This window comes from Hibiscus syriacus, unplaced genomic scaffold (assembly GCF_006381635.1).
Source record: "Hibiscus syriacus cultivar Baekdansim isolate YM2019G1 unplaced genomic scaffold, ASM638163v2 tig00110377_pilon, whole genome shotgun sequence".
Classification (NCBI taxonomy): Eukaryota; Viridiplantae; Streptophyta; class Magnoliopsida; order Malvales; family Malvaceae; genus Hibiscus; species Hibiscus syriacus.
Genome location: NW_024062711.1, coordinates 109,630 through 121,680, shown reverse-complemented (window position 1 = coordinate 121,680; position 12,051 = coordinate 109,630). Strand labels below are relative to the sequence as shown.

The window sequence follows — 12,051 nt, the reverse complement described above, 5'->3', positions numbered from 1 at the left end:
TGCTCGCAAGAAATTTATAAAGTGAACGTTTCTAGGGTTTAATTTGTCTCTCGAAAAAAAGTTGATAGTTTACGCGGTTGTGGACTGATAAAAAAAATGGTTGCTTTCGTCTGTTTTAAGAAAGTAAAAGCATGTCCATCTTATTGTGGATGACTCGAGGAAAATAGGAAAAGAAAAAGATTTGGAGAAAGATTCCTTTTCTTTTCCCAGTTTCTACTGAAAGCTTCCATGATTTTCACTTAATTTACTAGTTAAAAATAGATACATATAACTCAAATCATTTTAAATTTTTAATTAGATCGTTGCCTAAACAGCAATTAATGTGTTTTCAATTAACAAAAGAAAGGCAAGACCACGGCACCTAGGTAAACATCCCGCTTACCGAAGACGCCGACGCTTTGCCATTCCCCTCTTCGGAGTAACCTTTTAAAAAGCTTGGTTAAATCTAAATGACATAAGCAAGCTTTAAAAACCCTTCCAAAGTTAACCAGGATTACTGCTGGACTTGTCTTTCTATTTTCAAGTGCAAATGATTATTTCTTATCAAAGTCTTGAAAGAAATGAGCTCTGAACTTTATATAATTAGTGCATGTTTTCAAATTGTTTCCAAGTTTTAGGTTCCTCCAATTTTTTCTTTTCAAAATAAAATGTTCAGTTCTCAGTTCAAACTAGTGTCTTGGTTTGGAAAACCGGACACACGGGCAGTTTGCCTAGGAAAAGTTTGTTTCCAAGTAGGCATGAGATAAGACTGAAATTTTTAAAATATATTTTTTATTAATAATTTACTTTTATCCCTTAAAATATTATAAATTATCACCTCTTAGATTGAGGGAGTAAACAAAGAATCAATCAATCCATCCCAACAAATCTCAAACACCACACCTAACTCCCCCAAAATCTTATAGATTTTGTCATTCATATCAGCCACCAAACCATCACAATTCACAATTCTCACTCTCAATCAAAACCTACCGCACCACCGCCACCACTCTACACAAACCAAGAAAATATCACAAAACCATCTACTACTCGAAAACCAACACCAAACGAAAAAAAGAGGATGAACAAGCATTTACATGTTTTTTTTTTATTTAACAAGATCCAAGTTAGTTAAAATGGTTTGCTGATTGCAAATTAATCCCTTCCCGTGTATATACGAGTCCCTTCTGCTCTTTTGCAATATACCAAAAGGAGTGATTTTCAAATTCAATGATTCATCACTGTCTATTATTCATGATTTCACAAAGACACGGATGCAAGACAGGAAAGAAACATAGTACCTTTGTGCAAAATAGTTAAAACATCAATCGACTCTAGCAGCTGAAAAGGAAATTATATTGCTATAACAACTGCTTCAGCCCTGCCCTCAATTCGGTTTTCTCATCCTCATCTGGTTTGGCAGCAGCAACATCATCTTCAAACTTCTGTTCATCTTTTTCTTACTTGCCTTCCATTGGCTACAGAATAAAAAATTGCATGAACCTTAGGGATACATAATAAAGACTGATAAGGAAAGTGTGTCATAAAACATATATTAAGAAAACATATACAACGATGCGCCGACTAAATGTCACGGAACACTTCCTACAAGATGGAAGAATTAATGTCTGATCCACTTGTATACCTACTATGAGAAAATTTATTAACTTGCTCAAAAACAGGTAATAGTACTGTTAAAAATGGAGATGCAGCATTGGTAAGGAAAATAACAAGAGCAAAGAGTTCACATTGTAAATAAGAGTCCAGTAAAATGTCGATAGTCATCAGCATGCAAGAAACATGCAGACAAGTACAACCAGAAATTACCTGAGAGGGGTGCTTGGTAACTCGAGAAGCATTCCCCACAAGTACTTTTTGCACCACAAAGGGTTCTCCAGATTTACCATCGTCTCCTGTAGCATTTCCATGAATATTTCCTCGATTGGAAAACTCTAAAGTTTCTTTTACATGGATGACTTCAGAAATATCAGCTACTCTATCACCAGTCCACGCATTGGTCTCATCAACCCCTCCTTGATTTTGGTTGCATGACATCAATGCAGGCTGATCCAGCACTGTATTTGATTCAATGGAATTTACACTGAAAAAGAACAAATGACATTGTAATGAAAAGTAAGATATGTGCATCAAAGAAGAACATGCTAAAACAAATCAATTTAAGTACAAAAGTGGATACCAGGGAGTACTATCCTCTGCAATTACAGAAGCCGCTTTCTTTTGCCAACTATTTTTAGTGTCATTTGAAGGTATGTTGTCAACTCTCCTTTTCCTTCCAGCTGACGTCAAGCATCCATCTTCAAGGTCAGATATCGAAGATCCTTCAGGCTTAATTTGGGCCTTGGCAGGGGTATGCTTGAATATCAATTCACTGCAGCGCTTGATCCAAGAGAAATGGGCTGAGTTAGGAGTACTATCTGGTTTTGGCATCAGAGAGCTGAATCCATTGCCATTCAGAGTAAAAACCTTATTTTTATCTGAACCAGGTTCAACATTTTGCACGACAGCTTGCTGCTGCAGATTCTTTCTTTCAGATGCTTTATGCTGGCTAAGCTCAACAATAGAGCGCTGCATTTGAGCCACTTTCATGCTCTCCAAAGCAGCTTTCAAGTCCCCCAACTGTTTTAACTCTTCAATCTCAACATGTATCTCTTTTCTATCTTCATGTAATAATTCCCTCTGTTGCTTCAATTTGTGTCTTTGCACCTTAAGTTCCTCAATAGACTTTTTCAAGTCAGCCCATTCATGTTCCCTTCGCTCACGGTCCAACTTGATTTCCAACCGCTCAGCATCAAGCCTTCTCATTTCTAAAGTAGCTCGTTCCAACTCTTTCTCCGCGTTTTCCTTTAGAGCATTAATATGATCAAGTTGATTTTTCTTTTCTCGCTCAAATACTTCCTCCCTTTCCTTAAAAGAACTTTCCAATTCTTCATGCCTTTTCTCAATACAATTTTTCCCGCTCCCTCTTTTATATTTCAATTCCTAACAAGAAATCAGCACGCTCTTGTTGAATCTTGTGGAACCAATCAGAATGCTCAGACGCCATCTTTTTCATGAATTCCTCTCTCTCACGATTCAATGATCCTACATCCTTGTTATGTTGCTCTCGCATCATATCGCACTCATTTCTCAATCTATCACGCTCATCCTTGAGAAACTTTGAAATTGCTTCTCTCTCCTCACAAACACGTGCTGCTTCCTTCCGCAACTCTTCTCTTTTTTCATCAATCGACTCCCACTCAGTTTCAAATTTTGCCTTTTCTACTTCCAACCTATCAAGATCAGCCATCAGGTCCAATTTTTGAGCCCTAACCATATCAAGTTCTTCCTTCAGTTTTAATTCTAAAGACGATAATTCATGCATATCACTTCTCAGGGCTTCTAGTTTCTCCTTTTCACAATCAACCTGGTTTCGTTTATCTTCCAATAACGACAGTGACTTCTGAAGCTCTAGTTTCATTTTACTGATCTCTTCCCTCTCTTTTTCTAAAAGGGATTTCTTCAACTCAAGGTCTTTTTCCAAAGCACCAACACTTTTGTCTCTCACGTCCACGAGACTCGACTTCTCAACCACTTCCTTCTCCTTCTCTGCTAATATCCTCAATTGAACTTCAAGATCATGTTCTCTTTCACAAATTTGATCCTCCTTGTGATTGATATCCATCTCCTTTAACTCCATTGCCCGTCTCTTCGTTTCTATCTCGTCTTCCACCAATTTGCGCCTGAGCTCAAGCTCAGCCTCAAACTCAGAGTTTCTGGTTCTCAATGCATTTTCATGACTGGCAATAGCCTTGCGAAATTCATCCTGCATCATTCAGTGAAAAGCATAAATTTCCGATAAAAGAAACAGGAACAAAATGAACATATTGAACAGTGTTCAACAAAATATAACTCACAAAGTCCTTGTTTGCAAGTTTCTCTTGAGAAACAAGCAGATCTTTCTCTTTCTTGCTAAGCAAAGCTTCTCGCTCAATAATGGCCTGCATGCTTGACAGAAGAACTGAATTATTATGACTTTAGATGAAGTAAAAGCAACGAATTCACATGAAATAGCACCCCAAATCAGAAACTGTTATGGGCAAATGAAATATGCAACCTCCTCCCTTTTTGACAGAGAAACTAAAGTCAACTCAAAGTTGGATTTCTCATCCTTCAAAGCTCTTCGTTCCTTTTCAATATCAACTTTTGAAGACTGCAACTCCTTTTCAAGTTGATTTATTTCTTGAGTTCTACTGGAAATATACTCCTCTCTTTGATTCATGGAAGCTTGTCCATCAAGCAGTCTTTCATGTTCTTGTTGTACAATCTTCTGCCTCTCACTCAGCAATTGCCGTTCACGGGTGATCTCTCTCTCTTTTGCATCGGAACTAAAACATAGAACCAAATAATTAACACTCATAGAACCAAAATTCGTTTGAATTTATAGACTTCTTGCACGATCTGAAATCATGGTAAAAACTATTGTACGAATTATATTACCATCAGCAAACAGTACAAATGTAACAAACCATGCACATTTCCACAGAAACCACCCTGACCCAGCCAATTAGTTTTTAGTTGCTTACTTTCAGCAACAGGTGATTCAATCATGTCTGTCTCGTATAAACAATTTAATTAGATTACTATCAATCATGCTGTAGATTCTTATTATAGGAACATTTCATTACAAGACCTAAATCATATTGCAATCCATCACAGAAAAGACTGCATTGTATGAATAAAGATCAGATATATAGAGCACAAGTACTTCCTTCTGGGAATAAAAGCATGTCAACTCAAACTAATAAGGAAAAAACAGAGAAACAATCAAAAAAAGAAAATGACAGTACAAACAACATGAAGAAGGAAAACACAATACATACGACATACTCATTTTTGAACAATACAATGCGTCTACAAAGGTCATCTTCACGTGCTTCATCTTCTTGGAGCTTTCGCTTAGCATCGCGTTGGATGAGGGTAGCTTCTGCCTGTAAAGACTTTGCAGCATGTAAAGCCTTCTCAATCTATAAAATCCAATGACAAAGTACAAAGAAACATGTAAAGATGCTCAAAGAAAAGCGAAAAAGGAAAATAACTACAATATAGAGAGAGTCCAAATAATAACCATACACTAGCTAGGCATTCTTTCTCAACTCCTAAAGCTTTCTTCAAACCATCCTCACGCTTTTTTGCTTCTGCAAGAGCACATATATGTGCAGCTTGATCACGCTTATGCCTTAGCTCACTTGCTTCAGCAGAGGCTTTAATTTGTTCATACTTGGAAGCTAACTCCTTTCCTTCCGATGTAAGAAGGCCCATGTGGTGCTGGTGATCAGAAAGCTACATACATAAACAAATATTTAAATTTGTTAGCAGTTATGCGACAAGAAGCAGAGAATGAATTAAAGATTTACAGCATGAACTTATAAGCAACATGTGAACATTGCAAGGTTCATCATCTGTTAAACCAAGATTACTGTCAATCCACGCTCTTATCCTTTGTACGAAGCAGTCATTTTTTCGCATCAAGCTAGGTAAAGATCACAACTTAATAAAGTGCCATCCATTGGTACTAACAAGTGAAAAAAACTTACAAGGAAAAACTTCCAATTAAAAACACTCAATCCCAAAATTATGACAGAGAAGGCGAGAAAATGCCAACCAAAAACAATGAAACAATTAAAAGAACCACAAAAAGACACAAAAAATTCTCCTAAAAGCTCTTATAAACCTACAACTTGATTCAAAGGTGTCATTTGCATGCCCAAAACATCAACCAGCTAATGGCTACCACAAGTGGAAACAAAAATTCAATAAAAATTTTCAAACAGATAGGTAGAATAATCAAGGTTGTTCCATCAAAGCTCATACAATGAGAACACATATATGCAACTAAATTGGCATTTAAGTGAAATACAGAAGTTCTAACCCAAAGTAATGTTCAAGACTTAATTTGGTAGTTCGACATTGAAAATTAACCTCATAAATCAGATGATTCAGATCGTCAAAATTACTGAAACAACTTTATATGCAAGATGCTAAAACACTTTAAGAATTCATTATCCTTTTATGCTGAAATATGTTAAAGATCAGTTCCACTACCTATATTTTTCACAGTAAACTTGCATATATCATTTTAATTTTCATTAGAAGCTTTGGAACTCAAGCTGAAACCCTCGAAGTCGTTGATGATGTTATTCTGTATCCATCTTTACAGCTCACAATTTAATTGTTCAAAATATATTTTTACCTATGGCACCAAAAACCCCCAAAAAAAAGCCCTGAAAAAGAAATACAATCATGAAAATAATTTGAGAAGATCAGTTTAAAGTTTGAAGCAAACCTCTGCTTCAAGCTTCGCAATATAAGCAATTAGAGCAGCTTTATCTCTCTTCTTGATGGATTCTTCATCGAATCCAGCTTCTTTGAGCCGCTTCCAGATCGTTTCGTCACCAAGGGTGTCGAAACGATTTTTTCTTAATAGGTGAAAAAGGTGAGAATTTGAAAACCGCATTAATTCTTAATTGTCTCTTTTCATTTTAAAAACATATGCGATTTAAAAGACCTCTCGTTTCGAAAATTTTTAGATTTCCTTTACGATCGAAAAAATACAATTCAAAGAGTCGCCACCAATATTTGATTAGGGTGTGATTGGGCACCAAAAAATGATGTCATTTTAAATAAAAATGAGTTTTAATTAAAACAACAAATGAGGTCTGCGTTACCAAAATCCGAGTTCGGGAGTCGATTACGTGGGGAAGGATTAGCACCCCCACAACGCCCTAAATCGGTACCTAATCGATTAATTAACGTCTTTGCAATGAACGTTACAAATTCGGATTCATTTTGATTTTTGATCCCATCAAATAAAAATGTAAATTTAAAACATTCAAAAGCACTCAAAATAATAAATTAAAATTACCAAGTCGTTTTAGAAAGATAAAGAATGTTCGATTATTACAAATATCGAGACCAGATCTAAAGATATAACAACCTCTTCTCGATATATTTAAATAAACGAACATTTCTTTATCTCTCATTCCCAAATTTTAGGTGACGAATCAATTTTTTTGGTTTCACTTTCGGGATAAATTTTTAATTTAAAATCATTAAAAGCGGACCTCAAATCAGTTATGACTGCCCACTTCAAAATTTTAAATTAAAAGTATATACCCTTAATCCAATTATGTCATATGGTCGAGTTATGCACGTGAGGATATCATAAAATCAATATATACATAAAATGATTATCTAATTAATGAACAACCTATGTGTACATGCATACATATCATCATCATTCAGCCTAGAAATAGCATATACCCTAACGAAATAATCATACCACATACACAAAAGAAACTTAAGCACGGACTAAAATGAAACAAGTAAAACTTTAAAATCTAATATCTAAACAACAGACATTAAACGCATCAATATTAGGACGAAATTAAATAAATATGAACTAAATAAATAAAATTAGAAACATGAAAACTTCAATCTAGGGACTGAAATGAAACATAGAAAGTAAAAGTGAAATGTCTAAACAATAAGTATTAACACATTCATATTAAGGACTAACATTACATTCGGATAGAACACAGAGTCAAAATTAGAAACACGGACACAATGTTTAAGGATCAAAATGCATGAAACTGAAAATTCAAAGACCCAAGTGTCAAATAACCCACATGAATCAGTCATCCACAAAGTGCTGCCGTTTTGAAGATCTAATATATGTGATACCCTGAGCGCCTTAAACCCTAATCTCACTTGGCTAAACCGGTCCACAACGCCGTTCTACACTCTCATTTCCTTCTATCCTCTTCTTCTACTTCTCTCCGCCTCTTCCTTCAGGCCAACCTTCGTTGGTTTTCTTTTCACCCTTTTTTTCTTTTTGATTCTGTTTTTGTTCTCGTCCCCCCGTTGATGAGGTTCCCCCCTAGTTAACAAAACTGCCCTCTCTTTTAGTTTAACTCTTCCTAAAAAACTGCTCTTCAGGTCGTGCCCCCACTTACAAACTGTTTTCTTCAGTTTTACTCTCTTTTCATAACCGTTTGCCTCATTGCTTCTTACGTGGCTCCAAAAATAATCTGACTTGGTTATTCACTGGGTATTACAAATGTCATACTTATTTTAGTCATGCAATCCACTTTGAGTCTTGTATTGGACCTAGGACAAAACGAGCATCTACAAGGGGACTCTTCAAAACCCTAGATCCCGGAGTAATCGACAAACACCTACTACTGCCCTGCGTGAACGGACTCGTCATCTTCCAAGCCCCGATCACCTTATCAAACCGTAGATTTTGTACGACTTTAGCTGATTTTTATCGATTCTTCGCTTTTTTTCGCTTTGTCCACTGAAAAAAAGGTAAAAGTAAAAAAGAATCAAAGAAGTAGAGAGCCACTGGGTCACCACTGAGTCGGGTTGTGTCTTTGGAGAGGAAATGGCTGAGACAAAAACTTTATACTGTGGTTGAAATGAAAGCGGTGTCATATTGACAAATTTAGGCCGCCAATTGTGTGTTTTGGGGGGGGGGGGGAATGAGAAAGGAATAGAGAGAGTGACAGTGAACATTCCATGTCAGTTATATTAAATTATTATTTAAAGAAAATTAATTAATGGTTGATTTAGTTGAAATAAATCTCGTGAATACTGTTACAATAAAATCTTTTAAGTTTATACGAAGCAAGTGGTTTTCTTAAATAATTGTTGTTATTTTTTTAAAATTTAAATTTGAATATATTGATATCAATAGCATAAATCTTCAATGTAAAAAAAATTAAAGTTTATCTTTAACATATATTATCTTATATTATTTTAAATTAATAAAAATTAACTTTGATTTGTTCAAAATTAAATTTTTATGTTTAATTTCTCCTGCTTCACTCGCTTTTGATTAAATTGGAATTTAAAAATCATTTCTTAAATTAATGTAAAATTGAACTTGAAAATCCTTCTGCAAAATAATGGGATTTATGGAATTATAAAATTATAAACTGTACTATTCATTTTATTTATATTTTTACTTTGATTAAAAAATTTAAAAAAGTTAAATTATTTGTTTTCATCGTTTGATTATTTTTCTCTGTTAAAATTTATTATTATTGAGTCACGTCGCTATCAACTCAAATTTTGACTATTATTTGCGGTGATGATCATCACGTTGACTGAATGATGTTATCATTAAATTCTAAAATTTTGAAATCATTATATTTCGATTCTTTGAGCATGAATTCGGCCATTGTTTCGCTCTAATCATAAGAAAAAGGTAGACTAAATTATAAAAGGTTATTTTTAATTCACGAGCTCTCAGTCTGCCACCCATCGCCTATTAATAAGGTTCATTTCGCCTATTAACAATTTAAATTACATCTTTCAAAAGTAAAAATAATTAATAATCGTTTTTAATTAATACAAAAATGATTTTATGAAAATTAACTTGTAGCGAAGAAATCCATATATTAACCACTTCATCGTTAATTTGTTTAATTCAATTTAGCCCATTCATGTTGTTTAAGAATATCTTCAGCCTTTGCATTTTATATATTATATCCGAAAGTTGTACGAGTGATAACAGCAATGTGTGTTCCAGTACCAGCTTGATCACATGCCAATGTGGTTCTTAAAGAAGCATGAGTATATTAGTTGTAATAGTTGGTCCCCGTGTTCTCACGGGATTCATTGCTGCGAACAATCCAACATACATTTCATGGGCTCTCACAGAGTATCAGTTTTCCCCTAAAGTGAATGCATCCATTTCATGACCATGACCGTGTGGGGAAGAAGCAAAGAAAAATAGAGCTAACTATAAGTTTATTTTGGCAATGCCAAAGTTTATTTACACAACTTTTATCTAAATATTGAAGGTTGCTTTCATTTTCTTATGATAGTTATCGAGCCAACCTTAGATCAGCTTGATCACAGTTGCTCCATCGTGGAGGCACACGAGTACGCTTGAAATGCTGCAACTAAAACTGTTAGAATACGTGAATCATACTGGGTTTACTAAAGTTAATCAGTTGCAAAATTCATCAGTTTATGTTGTTAACTGCATTCTACATGCATGTATTGTGCTTCTCCTAATGAGCTATATCAAGGGTATGATTTTCATATATATATATATATATATTATATATATATATATATAGAAGAGAGAGAGAGAGGAGAGAGAGAAAATTGGGGGGAATGAGCATTCTCGTGCTCAAGCTCAACAATCCAAATTCATTTATGCAAAACACTGCAAACAATAATATGGGCATTTATCAGAAAGTAGATGATTAAAACTTTGATACTGATCGGTATGAGGAGCTCACCTCACCTGCACTGCCACCACTGCAGGATCCAATAGAGCATTTGAGATTATGATGTTGCTTCCAAAGAATTAATTTCAATATATCCTTCTCATATAAACACAAAGGCTTATTCATTATTCTTCGCATCAACATATTACCGTTCATTCAAGGCAATGCTAACTAAAAAAAGGACGCACACCCAAGGAACTAGCTAACACAAAGTAACCTATTATTCTGACTTGGTTATTCACTGGGTATTACAAACTGTCATACTTATTTTAGTCATGCAATCCACTTTGAGTCTTGTATTGGACCTAGGACAAAAACGAGCATCTACAGCTGCCCCTCTTTGCTCATTGTCGTGTAACGAGAATAGAGCAAAGATCAAAAGATGACCGAATTTGTCTGGTCCTAAGAATGTTACGTCAGGATAAATACTTGAAAAATCTTCAAATGACGAGCCTGCTCCCTATTCCTTCAGGAAGTATAAGACTCGAACAATCTTCATAAAACGTGTCTGCTCTCTATTCATTCAGAGAGTATAAGACTTGAACAATCTTTAATAAAACGGGTCCGCTCTCTATTCCTTCAGAGAGTATAGAACTCGAAAAATCTTCAATAAACAGGTCCGCTCCCTATTCTTTCAGGGAGTATAGGACTCAATCTTCAACGAACTAGTCCGCTCTCTATTCCTTCAGAGAGTATAGGACTCAATCTTCAACGAACTTGTCCGCTCCCTATTCATTCAGAGAGTATAGGACTCAATCTTCAACGAATTGTCCGCTCCCTATTCATTCAGAGAGTAGGACTCAATCTTCAACGAACTTGTCCGCTCCCTATTCATTCAGAGAGTATAGGACTCAATCTTCAACGAACTTGTCCGCAGAGTATAGGACTCAATCTTCAACGAACTTGTCCGCTCCCTATTCATTCAGAGAGTATAGGACTCAATCTTCAACGAACTTGTCCGCTCCCTATTCATTCAGAGAGTATAGGACTCAATCTTCAACGAACTTATTTGCTTCACTACTCTTTCGTGAAGGCTTATAGATGATTTGCTTCAAAGGTCAAACCAGTTATCTTCATCTCGATGCTTTCATATCTTCAATCTTCAACTATCCCTGGAAACCTGTAGATATTTAAGCCATCATGCGATTATGAATGCCATGATCCTACTCATGCCTAAAATGTATGCAATTATGCAATTCAATGTTTTCTTCTTTGTAGGAACTCTATCTCCTTTTGATCTCGATGGAACTCGGCTTCATCTTGGCACAGAACGTTGATCAGTTCACCCCAGTTGACAATCTCAATTCCATATCTCTCGCCTTAACAGTACCTTGACTTATTCTTTCTTGTAACCCGTCAGTATCCCTGACCAACTTCTCGACCAATGATAACCTCCTTGGGTCATCTTTTAATGCTTATCAAGAAAAGACATCTCTTCATTTATATAAATACAGAGAATTTTAGGCAACTAAATGGCAAACTTTTAACTGGAAACATAAAAGAACAAAAGAGTAGGGTCTTCAAATATCATAATGCAAATGCTTTTGAACTGGCACGCCGTTAGAATATCTCGAGTGTAGCTTCTGTCAGAAGGATCTCCAAAATTGTGATGCTTACGAGTATGAAGCTACTTCTAAACTCCAAATATCTATCATTGGATGCCCTAAACCAGTTGAATCTCATATGCATTTTCTCTTGGTTATTTCAATCGAGACTCATTAATCTTTAGTCTCATTCCTAGACTCATTAATCTTTAGTCTCATTCTGATCA

The 12,051-nt window shown here is 35.3% G+C and overlaps 1 pseudogene; it reads right to left on the bottom strand.

Moving 5' to 3' along the window:
• Positions 1-1,238: 1,238 nt before the first annotated feature.
• Positions 1,239-8,300, bottom strand: LOC120121579 (annotated as a pseudogene).
• Between the last annotated feature and the right edge of the window lie 3,751 nt (positions 8,301-12,051).